General features: G+C 42.0%; 1 protein-coding gene across 16 annotated transcripts in view; it reads right to left on the bottom strand.

The window, feature by feature from the left end:
- Window positions 1–15,614, bottom strand: part of LOC140725642 (disks large homolog 1) — a 472,837-nt gene that overhangs the window by 242,951 nt on the left and 214,272 nt on the right. The window lies entirely within an intron of this gene.

The following is a 15,614-nucleotide window of genomic DNA, read 5'->3' on the forward strand; positions in this document are numbered from 1 at the left end:
AGCATCAAATGATACAAGCCACTTATAAGTGAACAATGCAGTTAATATTTCCCACAACGGTACCATTTAAAATTGAATCAATATTTCATAGCAATAACAGAGTTTGTACTAAGGGGCCTCTGAAACCAGCATTCTTCTGCAAAGTTTTAATAGGCGTGCAGGAAACATACACTCAAGATAGAAGCAAAGAAATCCTATTGGGGAAGAAATTCCATTGTCTTGAGACGTCAGGACCATGTTTGTTTCTTTCAGAATGGTCTGGTGCTGTCTTCAGATGGATGGCTAAGTCCACCTCGTAACCGTGGCCCAAGCAGCATTAGCTATCTCCAAAGGTAAGTGGCTGGGCTGACCAGCAGAATTACTTGGGGAGGCGGGGTGGTCGGGTGCCGGAGGAGAAGAGCTTTTGAGACTTGCACTCCAAGCTAAATTTCATGAAACTCTTCAACAGCAACTTGAATTTCACAGCAATGCCAAGAATGGAAAATGGAGAATTCACAGCTATTACAGAAAATGAAAGACCTTTACTATCCAGCCCTCTGATAATTTTAAGTAAATATTCACAATTACTTAACTACAAATACAGCTATTAGAGAATTGGCCACCATAAGTTACAATAAAAACATAAAATAAATAGTGCCAAAGAGGAATAGTGAGGTAGTGTTTATAAGTTCATGGCCCGTTCAGAAATATTGATGGTGGAGGGGAAGAACCTGTTTCTAAAATGTTGAGAGTGCACCTTCAGGCTCCTGTATCTCATTCTTAAGTATAGCAATGAGAAGGAGGCATGTCATGGATGGTAAGGGCCCTTAACGACAGATGCCACCTTCTTGAGGCAGCTTCGTTGATGCTGGAGAGGATTGCACCTGTGATGGAGCTGGCTGAATCTACAAACCTCTGCAGCCTCTTTTGATCTTGTGCCTTGGAGTCTCCATACCAGGTGGTGATGCACCCAGTCAGTATGTTCTCCACCGTAACGTACCAAATCTCCTCAAACTCCTAAATGAAGTATGGCTGCCGGCATGCCTTCTTCATGATTGCATCAAATTGTAGGGTCATGGTTAGATCCTCTAAGATGCTGACATCAGGAACTTGAACTTGCTCTTCTTTTCCAATACTGACTCCTCGATGAAACCTGTTATGTGTTCCCTTAACTTCCCCTTCCTGAAGTCCACAATCAGCTCCAGTTAATCATATTCCAGTTGGTTTTGCTGACATTGAGTCCGAGGTTGTTACTACAATACCACTCAACCAGTTAATCTGTCTCTTTCCTGTAAGCCTCTTCAGCACCATCTGAGACTCTGCCAGAAGTTGTATCATTGATGAATTTATTCATGGCACTCGAACTGTACCTAGGCACACAGTCATAAGTGTAGAGACAGTAGAGAAGTGGGCTAAGCATGCATCCTTGAGGTGCACCTGTATTGATCATCAGCAAGGAGATGTTATTATTGATCTGCACTGATTGATAAAACAGCAGCTGATGTAGTTATTGTTGTTGTTCAGATCGTCTATGGCCGAGAGCAGAGCCAATGAGATTGCATCACTGTAGAATTGCTGTGGTTTTAGGCAAATTGCAGTGGGTGAATGTCCTTGCTCATGCAGGAGTCAATTCTAGCCATGACCAACCTCTCAAAGCACGTCATCTGACCAGATATGAGTGCTACTGGACGACAGATGTTGAAGCAGCTCGCCCTGCAATCCCAGTATGGATTGATGCCCTTTTAAAGCAGCTGGTAACCTCCAACTGCAGCAGTGAGAAGTTAAAGTCGTCCTTGAACACTCCAGCTGAACCATTCTCAGTCCTCTCCTACCTTCCAACCGCATGTCCCAAACACACAATCTCTTCTACTGGGGTGGGGTGGGGGGGGGGGGGTGCAAAGATGACAGAAATAATAACAGAAAATGCTGGAAGTATTCAGATCAGGCCACATTGTGCAAAAAGAATACACATGGTTCAAAGTTAAGTTGAAAACCATAAGTTCTGATGAAACATCATCAACCTCAGACTTTAGCTGTCCTTCATCAATATTAGAATATCAGGTATTTGATGTATTGGTTTTAATTTTCCAAAATTTCTTTAAGGATCCGTTACACTGGAAAAAAGCAAATCTAGCTTTTGTATTTATAAAGAGAGACAAATCAGGAAAACGCAGATAGTTACCTTAACATCTTTCACAATAAAATTATTAGAAGCTGGTCTTTAAAAAAAAGCAGAGCACATAGAGCAATGGAGGGTAATCAGACAAAGTTTTGTAAAAGGGAAATCATGTTTAATCTGTTTATTGAAGAAACCTGTGTTGTGGATAAAGGGGAAACAATGGATGTATTAAGATTAAGAAAGTATTGGATAAGCAGCAGTATCAAAGATGATTAGAAAACACAAGTTCACGATATTGGAGATAACACATTGGCACAGTTAGAAAATTTTCTGCCGAACAGGGAAGAGAACCAACATAAATACTTGGTGCTGGTGGATTGACAACTTTTTCACAATTTACAGAAGTGATCTGAAAAGGCTATAGGTATGGTTGCAAAATGTGCTGATAACACAGTCATAGGTGGGTAAACAAGCTGTGAAGAGGACATAACAGAGTGAGAGAACTTGATTGGGTTAAAGATCTGGAAAATGGAGAATAAAGTACAAACTTGGAAAATTGGATAAAACTGTCAACATAGTAAAAGACCGCTGAGCTGAGATGCAGAGGATTCCGATTATCCTACTGCCTAATTTACCAAAGTCCAGAATGCCAATACTGTGAATAAGTAAGATGTTATCAATTAAAGCTGGGGAATTAAACGAAAAATGGGGATATTCCATGTCTTTCTGAAGTTTCATCTGATGTACTGGATACAGTATTTACTTACATATCTAAAGTTCAAAGTACATTTACTATCAAAGTATGCATACATTATACAACCTTGAGATTAATTTCCTTATTGGCAGCCACAGAACAAACAAATTGCGAAAGAACCCATTAAAATTGAGAAGATCATCAAATACCCAATGTGCAGAGAGAAAAAGAGAAATTGTACAAACAACAAAAGTAAGCAGATGACATTCAGACTAAACATGAGTCCACAGACACAAAGACTGGAGTAGCCGCAACAGGACTCAGCACAGTGAAGAGTAGGCCCTTCTGGCCATTCAAGCCACACCACCCCAGCAACCCCACAACCCCAATAAACCCTACACTAATCATAGGACAATTTAAAATGACCAATTAACCTACCACTAGGTTTCCTCCCACAGTCTTTGGACTGCGGGAGGAAACTGGAGCACCCAATGAAATCCCATGCATTCCATGGGATGATGTCTAGAAACCTTTTACAGAACAGTGCTGGAATTGAACTCCAGAGCATCCTGAGCTGCTATAGTGTTGCTCTAACTCCTATACTACCATGGTGTCCTTATTATTTCCCTTATTAAAGGAAATCAGTGGTCCATAAGTGGTTCAGTCGTCAGTGGAGAGGGTCAGCAACTTTAAATTCTTCGGTGTTGTATTCGAGGATCTGTCATGAGTTCAGCACGCAAGTGTCATTACAATGAAAGCACAGCAGCGCCTCTACTTTCTTTGAAGATTGCGAAGATTTGACATTTCATCTAAAACTTTGTCAAACTTCTATAGATGTGTGGTAGTGAGTATATTGATTGGTTGCATCACAGCCTGGTATGGAAACAACAAAACCCTTGAATGGAAAAGCCCACAAATGTAGTGGATATGGACCAGTCCATCACAGGTAAAGCCATCCATACCACTGAGCACATCTACACGGAGCACTGTCACTGGAAAACAGCATCAGGACCCTCCATCTAGACCATGCTCTCTTCTCACTGCTGCCATTTGGAAGGTGGTACAGGAGTCTCAGGATGCACACCAGCAGGTTTAGGAATAGTTATTGCTCCTCTACCATCAGGCTCTTGAACCAGAGGGGATAACTCTACTCAACTTCGCTGGCACCATCCACAAGCTAGAGACTCACTTTCAAGGACTCTTCATCTCATGTTTCTAGGAAGAAAAATAATACTAATAATTATTGTTATTATTTCTTTTTGTATTTGCATATTTTGTTGTCTTTTGTCTGCACTGTTGGGGGCAGTCTTTCATTGATACTATTGTGTTTCTTGTGTTTACTGTGAATGCCCACAAGTAAAATGAATCTCAGCATTGTACATGGTGACAAATATGTACTTTGATAATAAATTTATTTTGAACTTTGAAAGGAAGGATGTTAATGCTTTGTAATCAGTACACAGAAGATTTAACACAATGATAACCAGAATGGACAGATCATTTTGGAGGAAACTTTGGACAGAGTCGACTTAGATCCACTTAAGATTGAAAGAATTAGAAGGAACTTGATTTAACCAAAGAAGATCTGAGTTGTCTTGGCAGAGTGGTTGAGGAGAAAATGTTTCCTTTTCAGACATGTTCTTGAACTAGGGATCACTGTATAAAATTAAGGGGTCACCCATAAGACAAAGGTAAAGCAAGACTTTTTTTCTTAGAGCTGTGTCTTTGTAACTGTTCTTAAAAAGCGTTAGTAGAACATTATAGAACATTATAGACTGTTTGGCCCACAATGCTGTGCCGACCATGTAACCTACTCTAAAAAAAACTGCCTAGAATTTCCCTACCGCATGGCCCTCTATTTTTCTAAGCTCCTTAGATGTACCTATCTAAGAGTCTCTTATAAAACCCTATTGTATCTGCCTCTATCACCATCACTGGCAGTGACGCAGGCATACTTTTGAAAGCCTTTAGAGTCAGAGTTTTAAAAAAAACAAGGGAATGCTAGGATACAATCAGTAAATGGGAATGAAAAATTCAGAACCTCTTTCAGACCTTCTCCAATACTAGTACACATTTTCTTAGATAAGTGGCCCAAAACTGCTCACAACACTCCACCTGTGGCCTGACCTATGTCTTAGAAAGCTTCAGCATCACATCACTGCTTTTCTATTCGAGTCCTCTTGTATTTCTTTCTTTATCACAGACTCAACCTGCAAGTTAACCTTTAGGGAATCTTGCATGAGGACTCCCAAGTCCTTTTGCACCTCAGATTTTTGAATTTTCTAGCCGTTTAGAAGTTTACACCTTTATTCCTTCTACCAAAGTGCATGACCATACATTTCCCTGCACTGTATTCCATCTGCCACTTATTTTCCCATTCTCCCAATTTGCCCAAGTCCTTCTGCAGACTCCTTGCTTCAACGCTACCTGTCCCCCACCTATCTTCATGTCTACCGCAAACTTGACCACAAAGCCCCCAATTTCATCATCCGAATTACTGACAAATAACACGAAAAGAAGCAATGCCAACACCGACCCCTGCAGAACACCAGCTGTCACCAGCAGCCAACCAGAACAGGCCCTTTCGATTCTGAATCTTTGCCTCCTGCCAATCACCCCATCTTCTATCCATGCTAGTATCTTTCCTATAATACCATGGGCTGTTATGTTGTTAAGCAGCCTCATGTGTAGCACCTTGTCAAAGGTCTTCTGAAAATCCAAATAACAACATCCACTGACTCCCACCCCCATACTCTACCCTATCTGTTATTTCCTCAAAGAATTCCAACAGATTTGTCATGTAAGATTTCCCCTTAAGGAAACTATGGTAACTTTGGCCTACTTTGTCATGCACCTCCTAATACCCCAAAACTGCATCCTTAATAATGCACTCTCACATCGTCCCAATTTTCCAGTCTACTGGGACCTTTCCAGAATCTACTGATTCTTGAAAGATCAACACTAATGCCTCAACAATCTCTTCAGCTACCTCCTTCAGAACCCTGGGGTATAGCCTACCTGGTCCAAGTGACTAATCTACCTTCAGACCTTTCAGTTTCCCAAGCACCTTCTCCTTAGTAATAGTAACTACACACATTTCTGCGCAACACCCCCCCCCCCCGACACTCTGAAATTTCTAGCATACTGCTAGCGTCTTCCACTGTGAACTGATGTAAAATACTTACTAAGTTTGTCTGCCATCTCTTTGTCTTCCATTACTACCTCTCCAGCATCATTTACCAGCAGCCCAATATCCTCTCTCACCTCTCTTTTACTTTATATTTACCTGAAAAACTTTTGTTTTTTTCTGTGATATTTCTGGTTAGGTTATCTTCATAATTCATCTTTTCTCACCTTATGGAAGATGTATATTCCATAATGAACACAGGTAAGAAATGCTTATGTCACTGACATGCCAGAGAAGACTACCTCCCACAAGAGTCAATCAACTGTTTACCTTTAATTTTCAATGGCATTGCCATCGCAAACCGTCCTATCAGCTGCAACCCACAGGCCAACTTCAGCCAAGAATTTAACTGAACCAGCCATATAAATCTATGATTAGAAGGGCATGATAGCATTCTAACTAAACAAGGCCTTTCTGAGACAGAGAAAGCAATTCAAACATGATGGAATACCCCCTTTAAATCTGCATGCTTGAGTTCAGTTTCAACAACACGTGTATATTTCATACCACAAGAACAAACAGCCTATTCGTTTGACATCTCACCTTCAATCTGAAACATTCACCTCCTCTACACAACACAATGGCTGCAGAATGGACTATACCTTGGGTTCTCTTACAGCACTTTCCAAAGCTCTGATCCCTTTGACTACTTCCATTAACGAAGACAAAGGCAGTAATGTGAATACAATGTCTTTTTACTTCCAAGTTGCCTGTCTGGCTTTTGTCCTAATCTTGCAACTTCTACCAACATTCTGGGAGTACCTACTTTAGAAAGCTCAGCACCACCTTCTCAAGAAAAGGCAATGAATAAGGGTCATATCCCACAAAGTGAAGTAACAATAATTAAATTTCATACCCAATGAGTCACAGGCTAACTAAGTGAAAACAGAAACACAACAGAAATAGAAGACCAAGAAAAAACTCCTCAAATAAAACTTTTTGCGATCAATGTAATGCATGCTGTAAAATTTCTTTTAAGGTTCTTGGTGATTTAATTTTCTTTGTATCTTCACATGCCTTTCACCAAATTGTGTAGCTACTTTTGTCTGCACACCCCTGTCAATGCTGTATTGTAAAGGAGTAATCTTTGTGCTTGTTGAATGTCACACCACCACCGTGGCCTTGTACATAACAGAACTAGCTGCAAGAGTTTTGATTACACTATGGGAGTACAACCAGGAGATTGCAATACTACTGTGGGAACATGAAAATTAGGTGAATACAGGGGTAGGACTCGTGGTAAACGATTGACAAGTGATGATAAGTTCTGATTCTGTGGCTTGAACTGGTGCTATATATCGGTCCATTTACTGCAATGTTCCATATCAGTGGAGAGGGTATGAAATTGAGCGTTTGGCGGGTGGGTTCTTGGGGATAGTTCTTTGAGGCCTCACCAATGAGCTGGTCGTGAACTGCACCACGGATCAAGTAGGGGGTGTGATGCACAAGATGGCTTCACACACACCTAGATAGGGGCTTTAATGTTTGCTCTTCTGCCCTAATAACCAAAGTTTTGTAGTTCTAAGCAGATAATTATAGCACGAGTCTTTCTGCCTATCCAAGCCTAAGCAGAAGATTTTTGTGTAAGGTAATAAATGTCATGGGTCAGAAAAGGGCTGTTGACATTCTGAATTGCACTCAGCTGACGGAAAGAGCACCACAGAAAGTAAAATAAAATTAGATTTCAAATGCCTGCTTACCCTGAATCACAGTCAAACCATCAAGCTTAACAGATTTTACTTCAGTCTGGTAAAAGCAAATCCACATCCGTCTGTGGATTTACATTACAGCACTTAGCAGTGAATTGCTCTTAATGACAACAATGGAATTGGTGAGTCGCAACTAATTTAATTACGCTCTTAATATTGGAGCATTTTCCATTAACCCTGTGGGTTGTTGTGATTCATTGCCATTCATACCAAACAACATTCTAATGCAATGAACTCAAATTCAATACCGTACCAGAGAATCAAAATTCGAATGCAGAGATTAATTGCTGCTGATAAACAAGCATACAAGTCACAAAGTCTGCACTACTGGACACGGCATCTGAAATTCAGGTACCGACCTCCACCTGCTGACTGTTCTTCTGTGGCATCACCCAGCCTCACTGCCTCAAGCTCGTCGATCCCCCTTCCCATCTTGGAAAAGGAGTAACGCCTTTCCAGGCAACAAGAGCAGGAAGATGAGGGACAAGTGGGTGGCTCAGTATCTTCTGGCAGAGGGACTTTAGTCTTTTGCTGGTGTCACAGCAAAAGTCATAACCACAAGGGCCAGTGGTATGGCTGTCTTCTGTGCTGTTCCTTACCAGTCTGCTCTTGGTGCCTGGGAATGACTGCCGGCTTTTGGTAACTATGACCTGAACCTTGGTACAATGAAAAACTTGTTTAGTAATCAATTCATTACAGCAATGCACTGAGGCGATACAAGGTGGAACAATAACAGCGTGCAGAATACAGGAGAGATTTTTCAGATGCTGGAAATCCTAAGCAACACCCACAAAGCCCTGGAGGAACTCAACAAGTCAGACAGCATCAATGGAGAGGAAAAAAACGGTTGATACTTCAGGAGGAGACTCTTCTTTAGGACTGGAAAGGAAGAGGGCAGAAGCCAGAATAAAAAGGTGGAGGAGGGAAAAAGAGTACAAGCTGGAAGGTGATAGGAGAAACGAGGTGAGGGGAAATGTGGGTGGTGGGGGAGGGGAGATATTACGTAAGAAGCTGGGAGGGGATAGGGAGATGAGGTAAAGGGCTGAAGAACAAATCTGAAAGGAGAGAATAGTGGACTCCTACTTGAGTGTACCCTCATTATGTCAACAGAGGAGGCTATAGACAAACGTCACAATGGAAATGGTAAGTTGAATTGAAATGGGCAGCCCACTAAGATTCCTGCCGTTTGACTAACTAGCCTCATTTGTGCCCCAGTCAGTGTCAGGTCTCAAGGATGTAGAAGGGCAGCATGGTAAGCACCAGGTGCAATAGATGACCCCAGACGACTCGTAAGTGAAATATCACCTCACTTGTAAGGACTGTTCAGGACCCTAAATGTTAGTGAAGAAGGAAGTGTTGAGGCAGATGTAGCACTTGTCATGATTCCTGGGATGTGCAAGGAGGAAGATCAGCGAGGAGGGATGAATGGATAAGGGAATCATGAGGAGAGCGAGTCCTATTTAAAGAGGAAAGGGGAGGGGATGGAAGATGTTCTTAGTGATAAGATCCCATTCAAGATGGTGGAAATTGATGATGTATTGGATATGGAGGCTCATGGGGTGGTAGGTAAGGGCAATAAGATTCCAATACCCGTTATGATGGCAGGAGGATGTAATGAATGTGTAGCTGAAGAACTGGTGCAAAGCAGGATTTCATGTTCTTGGATCATTGAACCTTTTCTAGGGTAGGGGTTAGTTGAACAAGAGAAATAGATTCCACCTTAATTGGAAGGGAACCAATACACTGGTCAACAGGTTTGCGAGTGCTAGAGAAGAGGGTTTAAACTAGTTTAGCAGGAGGTTGGGAACCAGGTCAGAAAATGGAGCAAATGAAGGTAATGTCATGACCAGGAGGAATAGGCAGGAGCAAGATGACAGATACAACGGGACTGACAGGATGAAAGGTGAAGATTCTAATGCTAGGAGTATCATGGATAAGGGTGATGAGCATAGAGCATGGATGACGACATGAAACAATGATGTTGAGAACATAAAAAGTCTTGGTTGACAGAGCAACAGGAATTGATGTCTAATGTTCATGGGTTTCAATGTTTCAGAAAAGATAAAGAGGTGAACGTTAGAAAGGGGTGGGTGTTGCATTATTAATATCCACTGCTGCACTTAGAGGGGCATAATGGATGGCTCATTCACTGAGTCTGATGGATAAACTCAAAAATATGAGAGCTGCCATCACTTTGAGATTATCCTGCAAACACCCCTAGTAGCTACTGGGACATTGAGGAATACTGCAAATGCGAATTTGCTAGGGCATTTTGAGATAAAGGGGGCAGTGTTCGGTATCTTAAAGAACATTAAGGTGGACAAGTCTCCAAGGCCTGATGGGATATAGCCTGGATTATTGAGAGAGGCAAGCGATGAGATTGCTGGGGCCTTGATCAATATCTTCATCTCCTCCCTAGCCACAGAGCACTAGCAAATGGCTAAATATGTTCCATATTCAAGAAAGAAAACAGAGATAATCCTGGAAACTACAGAAAGGTGGCTCTCACATTAGTGGTAAGGAAGTTATTAGAGAGGATTCTTAGGGATAGGATTTATGAGCAATTGGCAGGCCATGGCCTAATTGGGGACAGTCAGCATAACTTTGTGCTGGGCAAGTTGTGTCTTCCTAACTTGACTGAGTTTTTTTAAGGAGGTGACAAAATGGGTGATGAAGGTAGAGCTGTGGATGTTAAGTAAGGCATTCAACAAGGTTTGTTATGGGAGGCTCATCCAAAAGTTTAAGATGCACTGTGAACTATTTGGATTCATACTTTGCTTGTCCACAGCAGGTCGATGGGACTTATCCAGACTGATGTCTGAGACTCACGGCGTTCTGCAGTGATCCGTACAGGACCTCTGCTGTTTGTGATAGTTAGCACAATGCTTTGGAACAGCAGCAACCCCAGGTTCAGTTCCTGCCATTGCCTGTAAGGTTTCATCCCACAGTCCAAAGATGTACCAGTTGGCAGGTTACTTGGTCATTGTAGATTGTCTTGTAATTAGGCTAGGGTTTAAAAGATCAGGGGGGTTGCTGGGCAACATGGCTCAAAAGGCTGGAAGGGCCTATTCTGTGCAGTTATCTCAATAAATAAATAGATATATACAAAATGACCTGGATAGAAATGTGGATGGGTGGGTTAGTAAATTTGCAGATGAAGTGAAGATTGGTGGTGTTGTGGGTAGTGTTGAAGACTGGCAGCATATACTGCTGGATACAGATCAGTTGCAGATATAGTTGGAGAAGTGGCAGATGGAGTTTAAACTGGACAAAATGAAATATTGCACTTTAGGAAGTCAAAAGAACAGAGACAGTACAATGATAAGGCCCCTTAAGAGTGTAGATGTGCAGAGGGATTTTGGTGTCCAAGCTCACAGCTCCCTGGATGTAGCTACATAGGATGATAGGGTCACAAACACAAGAAAGTCTGCAGATGCTGGAATTCCAAGGCAAAGCACACAAAATGCTGGAGGAACTCAACAGGTCAGGCAGCATCTATGAAAATGAATAAAGAGCCGATGTTTCAGGCTGAGACCCTTTATCCAAACATAGGGTGGTAAGGAAGGAATATATCATGCTTGCCTCCATTAGCCACAGCAGGGAGCTCAAGTCAGGAAGTTGCATTGCAGCTTTGTAAAACTCTTGTTAGGCAACATCTGGAGGACTGCATTCAGTTCTGGTCACTCCTTCATAAGATGGACATTAAGGCTCTAGAGAGGATGCAAACGAGGCTACCTGTATGATGCCTGGATCAGAGGGCAGTTGTTAATAGGAAAGGTTGGGCAGCCTTGGGGTTGTTTTCTCTAAAGTGAGGAGGAGAGAGGGGAGATTTGACAAAGCCTTATAAGTTTGGGGGGCACAGAAAGAGTAGATAGCCAGCATCTTTATCCCAGGGTTGAAATGTCTAATTACAGAGGGTGTGGGTGGAGAGCAGTTTTCTGTTTGCAGGCCACCTTCATGCCTACAGCTGCACCTGCAACTTGTGACAGATCATTCTATCCCTCTAAAGAAGCATTCCTGAAATACCCTCTGTGGATAGATGCAGCAACTTCAGCAAGGTTTCAGCTATTGCAGTTAATGATGAAGCGAGGATTCCAATGTACATGCTCAAAATAAAGTGATTGCTATTAATAGCTTCCTGGAGCGCAAGGGTCTCAGAATAATGTTTTAATTTGCTATAATGTGGCTGAAGTCCCTCAAATACAATTAATGCGCCGTCTTACAAAGGACAGCCAAACAAAGATGGCACACCTAGAAAAGAAAGTCTTCATCACCTTGATAGAACAATGGCTGCAAACTGTTATATTGCCCATGCCACTCCTGAAGTAAACTTGAAAGATGCTATTGAAAGAAATTCCAGGAAACTACATCTACACGTTAAAGAAACAGGGTGGGTCTAACACTCAATCCAATGCCTATGCACACCAGCAACACGTGACACAACATTTTGACCAATCCTCAGTCGACTCAGCCTTCTCGCAGGCACTGGACTTGGGTTCGGTACATTTTCAAGGAGCACTCTGCAACTTGCGGCTAGAGCTCCAGCTACTGTCACCATGGTTTCAACCATCAATTAAACTGAAGGTACTTCCTGCTGCTGAACAAAGTGTGCATTTCAATTTGGCTGGTTGGCACACTCCAAGATAGAAAAAAATTAACAAATTCACATTGAAGGATTAACATCATCAATAGTCCACTTCACATTTGTTTTCAGTCAAGTTTTCTCTGAATGGATGCGAACCCACAGCACCACTTGTATGTATAAACAAGCGTATAACAAAAAATGCTGGAAACATTGAGCTGATGAGGCATTATCTGTGGAGGGGGTAAAGAATTAATGTTGCATAAGTAATCCTTTGACAGAATCACTAATCAACAGCTTACAAAGGAACAAAAAGGAACCTGCTGGAGGTACTCAGGAGGCTGAGCAGCATCTGTAGGGGGTGTTATGAGTCAAAACCCTGTAGAGGGCAGAGGAGAGAGGGAAGATGGTATAGAGATGGAAAATGGTATAGCGAGGGGAGAGGTAAGAGCTGATACCGGGGGTTAGCAAATGAAAGGCGCACTGAGGAGGGGTGAAGGATGAACATAGAACATAGAATAGTACAGCACATTACGGGTCCTTCGGCCCATAATGTTGTGCCAACCCTCAAGTGCTGCCTCCCATATAACCCCCTACCTTAAATTCCTCCATATACCTGTCTAGTAGTCTCTTAAACGTCACTAGTGTATCTATCTCCATCACTGATTCAGACAGTGCATTCCACGCACCAACCACTCTGAGTAAAAAACCTTCCTCTAATATCCCCCTTGAACTTCCCACCCCTTACCTTAAAGCCATGTCCTCTTGTATTAAGCAGTGGTGCCCTGGGGAAGAGGTGCTGGCTGTCCACTCTATCTATTCCCCTTAATATCTTGTACACCTCTATCATGTCTCCTCTCATCCTCCTTCTCTCCAAAGAGTAAAGCCCTTGCTCCCTTAATCTCTGATCATAATCCATATACTCTAAACCAGGCAGCATCCTGGTAAATCTCCTCTGTACCCTCTCCAATGCTTCCACATCCTTCCTGTACTGAGGCGACCAGAATTGGACACAGTACTCCAAGTGTGGCCTAACCAGAGTTTTATTGAGCTGCATCATTACATCGTGTCTCTTAAACTCTATCCCTCGACTTATGAAAGCTAACACCCCATAAGCTTTCTTAACTACCCTATCTACCTGTGAGGCAGCTTTCAGGGATCTGTGGACATGTACCCCCAGATCCCTCTGCTCCTCCACACTACCAAGTATCCTGCCATTTACTTTGTATTCTGCCTTGGAGTTTGTCCTTCCAAAGTGTACCACCTCACATTTCCCCGGGTTGATCTCCATCTGCCACTTCTCAGCCCACCTCTGCATCCTATCAATGTCTCTCTGCAATCTTCGACAATCCTCTATACTATCTACAACAACACCAACCTTTGCATCATCTGCAAACTTGCCAACCCACCCTTCTACCCTCACATCCAGGTCGTTAATAAAAATTACGAAAAGTAGAGGTCCCAGAACTGATCCTTGTGGGACACCACTAGTCACAACCCTTTAATATGAATGTACTCCCTCCACCACAACCCTCTGCCTTCTACAGGCAAGCCAATTCTGAATCCACCTGGCCAAATTTCCCTGGATCCCATGCCTTCTGACTTTCTGAATAAGCCTACCGTGTGGAACCTTGTCAAATGCCTTACTAAATGACAAGCAGATGGAACCAGGTGTCAGAGGAGGAGAAGGTGGGACAGACAGGGGACGGTCACTTGTGGACTATGCAGGTGAAACAGGAGGCGCTGCCCTTTCACTGTGCCAGTTATACTGGCGAACTGAGAAAAGGCAGTTTAGAAAAAATAATAACAACAAGCAGATATGTTTAATAATTTCATTCTCCACGCCATACACCAGTCCCTTTACTTTTATGAACTTAAAAACTATACAAGTCCTTTTTTGAATTCCTCTACAAATACTAAAAAAAAAGTTTTATTTCCAGCCTCTACTTGTTTCAAAGTATCATTTATTTTAGTATACGTACTCACAAAGTACAAACTTCTCAGGACATATTCAGAAATACTGTCTGGTAATAGATGGCATATTGTTAGGGAAAAGCTATAAGATTTAGCCTCTTATTAACGTGCATTAGGATGTACCTGGAAATGCTCCATGGAATCATATAATGAAGAATATGAATATTCATCTAATGTGATTTTAATTTATTCATGAAATGCCAATGTAAGCAATTATTGCCCAGTCCTAAATGTGCCTGAACAGAAAGGAAATTAAGAGTAAACTCCACCAGTGGCTCTTGGATTACAAGAATGCGAGATGTCTTTCTTTTGCAACCAGCCAATCAACCCCCGATCATCAATGTAACTCGCTTTTTCAGTCTAAGTGCTCAAGATTACATTCAGCTTCCACTGTGGGATTCATGGTGGGCACCAGGGTAGCACAGCGTTTAGCGCAGCACTTTTACAGCTCGGCTTGTCGGAGTACAGAGTTCAATTCTGACGCCCTCTGTAAGAAGTATGTACATCCTTCCCGTAAGTGTGTGGGTTTCCTCCGTGTGCTCTGGTTTCCTCCTACAGTCCGAAGATGTACAGGTTAGTAGGTTAATTGATCATTGTAAATTGTCCCATGATTAGGCCAAGGTTAAATAGTTGGGTTGCTGGGCAATGCAGCTTGATGGGTTGGAAGGGCCTGTTTTGCACTGTATTTTTAAATAAGTTAATAAAATAAATAAATTTTATATTGATAAAACTATAGCCCAAAAGTCTGGCTGCTAGCCCAGCAATACAACCATCATATGGGCACATCTTAAAAATATCTGATGTAGGAGCATCTAATACCTACATTAGGTGCAAATAAGGTTGACGCCACATGCCAAGGTGCCGGGGGGGTGGGGGGGGGGGGTGTTGGAGAAAAGACTGAAATGACAACATGGAAACCAAGCTGGGTAAATGTTATAGTCTACATGATTGGATTTTGAAGCTTAGCCAGACTGGCTGAAATTTCCAATTTAGATTAAATACATTCAATTCGATTTAAAAGATTCAAAAATAAATTGCAAGCATACATCTTTCAAGATCTCAAAGGCTTCCAGGAGTCCTTATTGCTGATGAAATACTTAAGTGCAGTAGATGTTGAGAAGCTGCATGGTAATTCATGCACAGCGAAACCTCACAAAAGCGATAACTGAACAGATAACAGTTTTAAGTAAAGCTGGTTAAGAGGCAAATCTAAGGACATAATGAAAAGTGCAGCTCAAATAATCTTATGACATCTTCGCTACACATCTAAAAGGGCAGGCATGTTCTCAGTTTAATGTCTTAGCTGAAAGACAGCATGTGTAATAGCACAGCATCTTCTCATAAATGTCAGGGCATGTTATGTAATTTAT

This window comes from Hemitrygon akajei, chromosome 3 (genome assembly GCF_048418815.1).
Source record: "Hemitrygon akajei chromosome 3, sHemAka1.3, whole genome shotgun sequence".
Lineage (NCBI taxonomy): Eukaryota > Metazoa > Chordata > Chondrichthyes > Myliobatiformes > Dasyatidae > Hemitrygon > Hemitrygon akajei.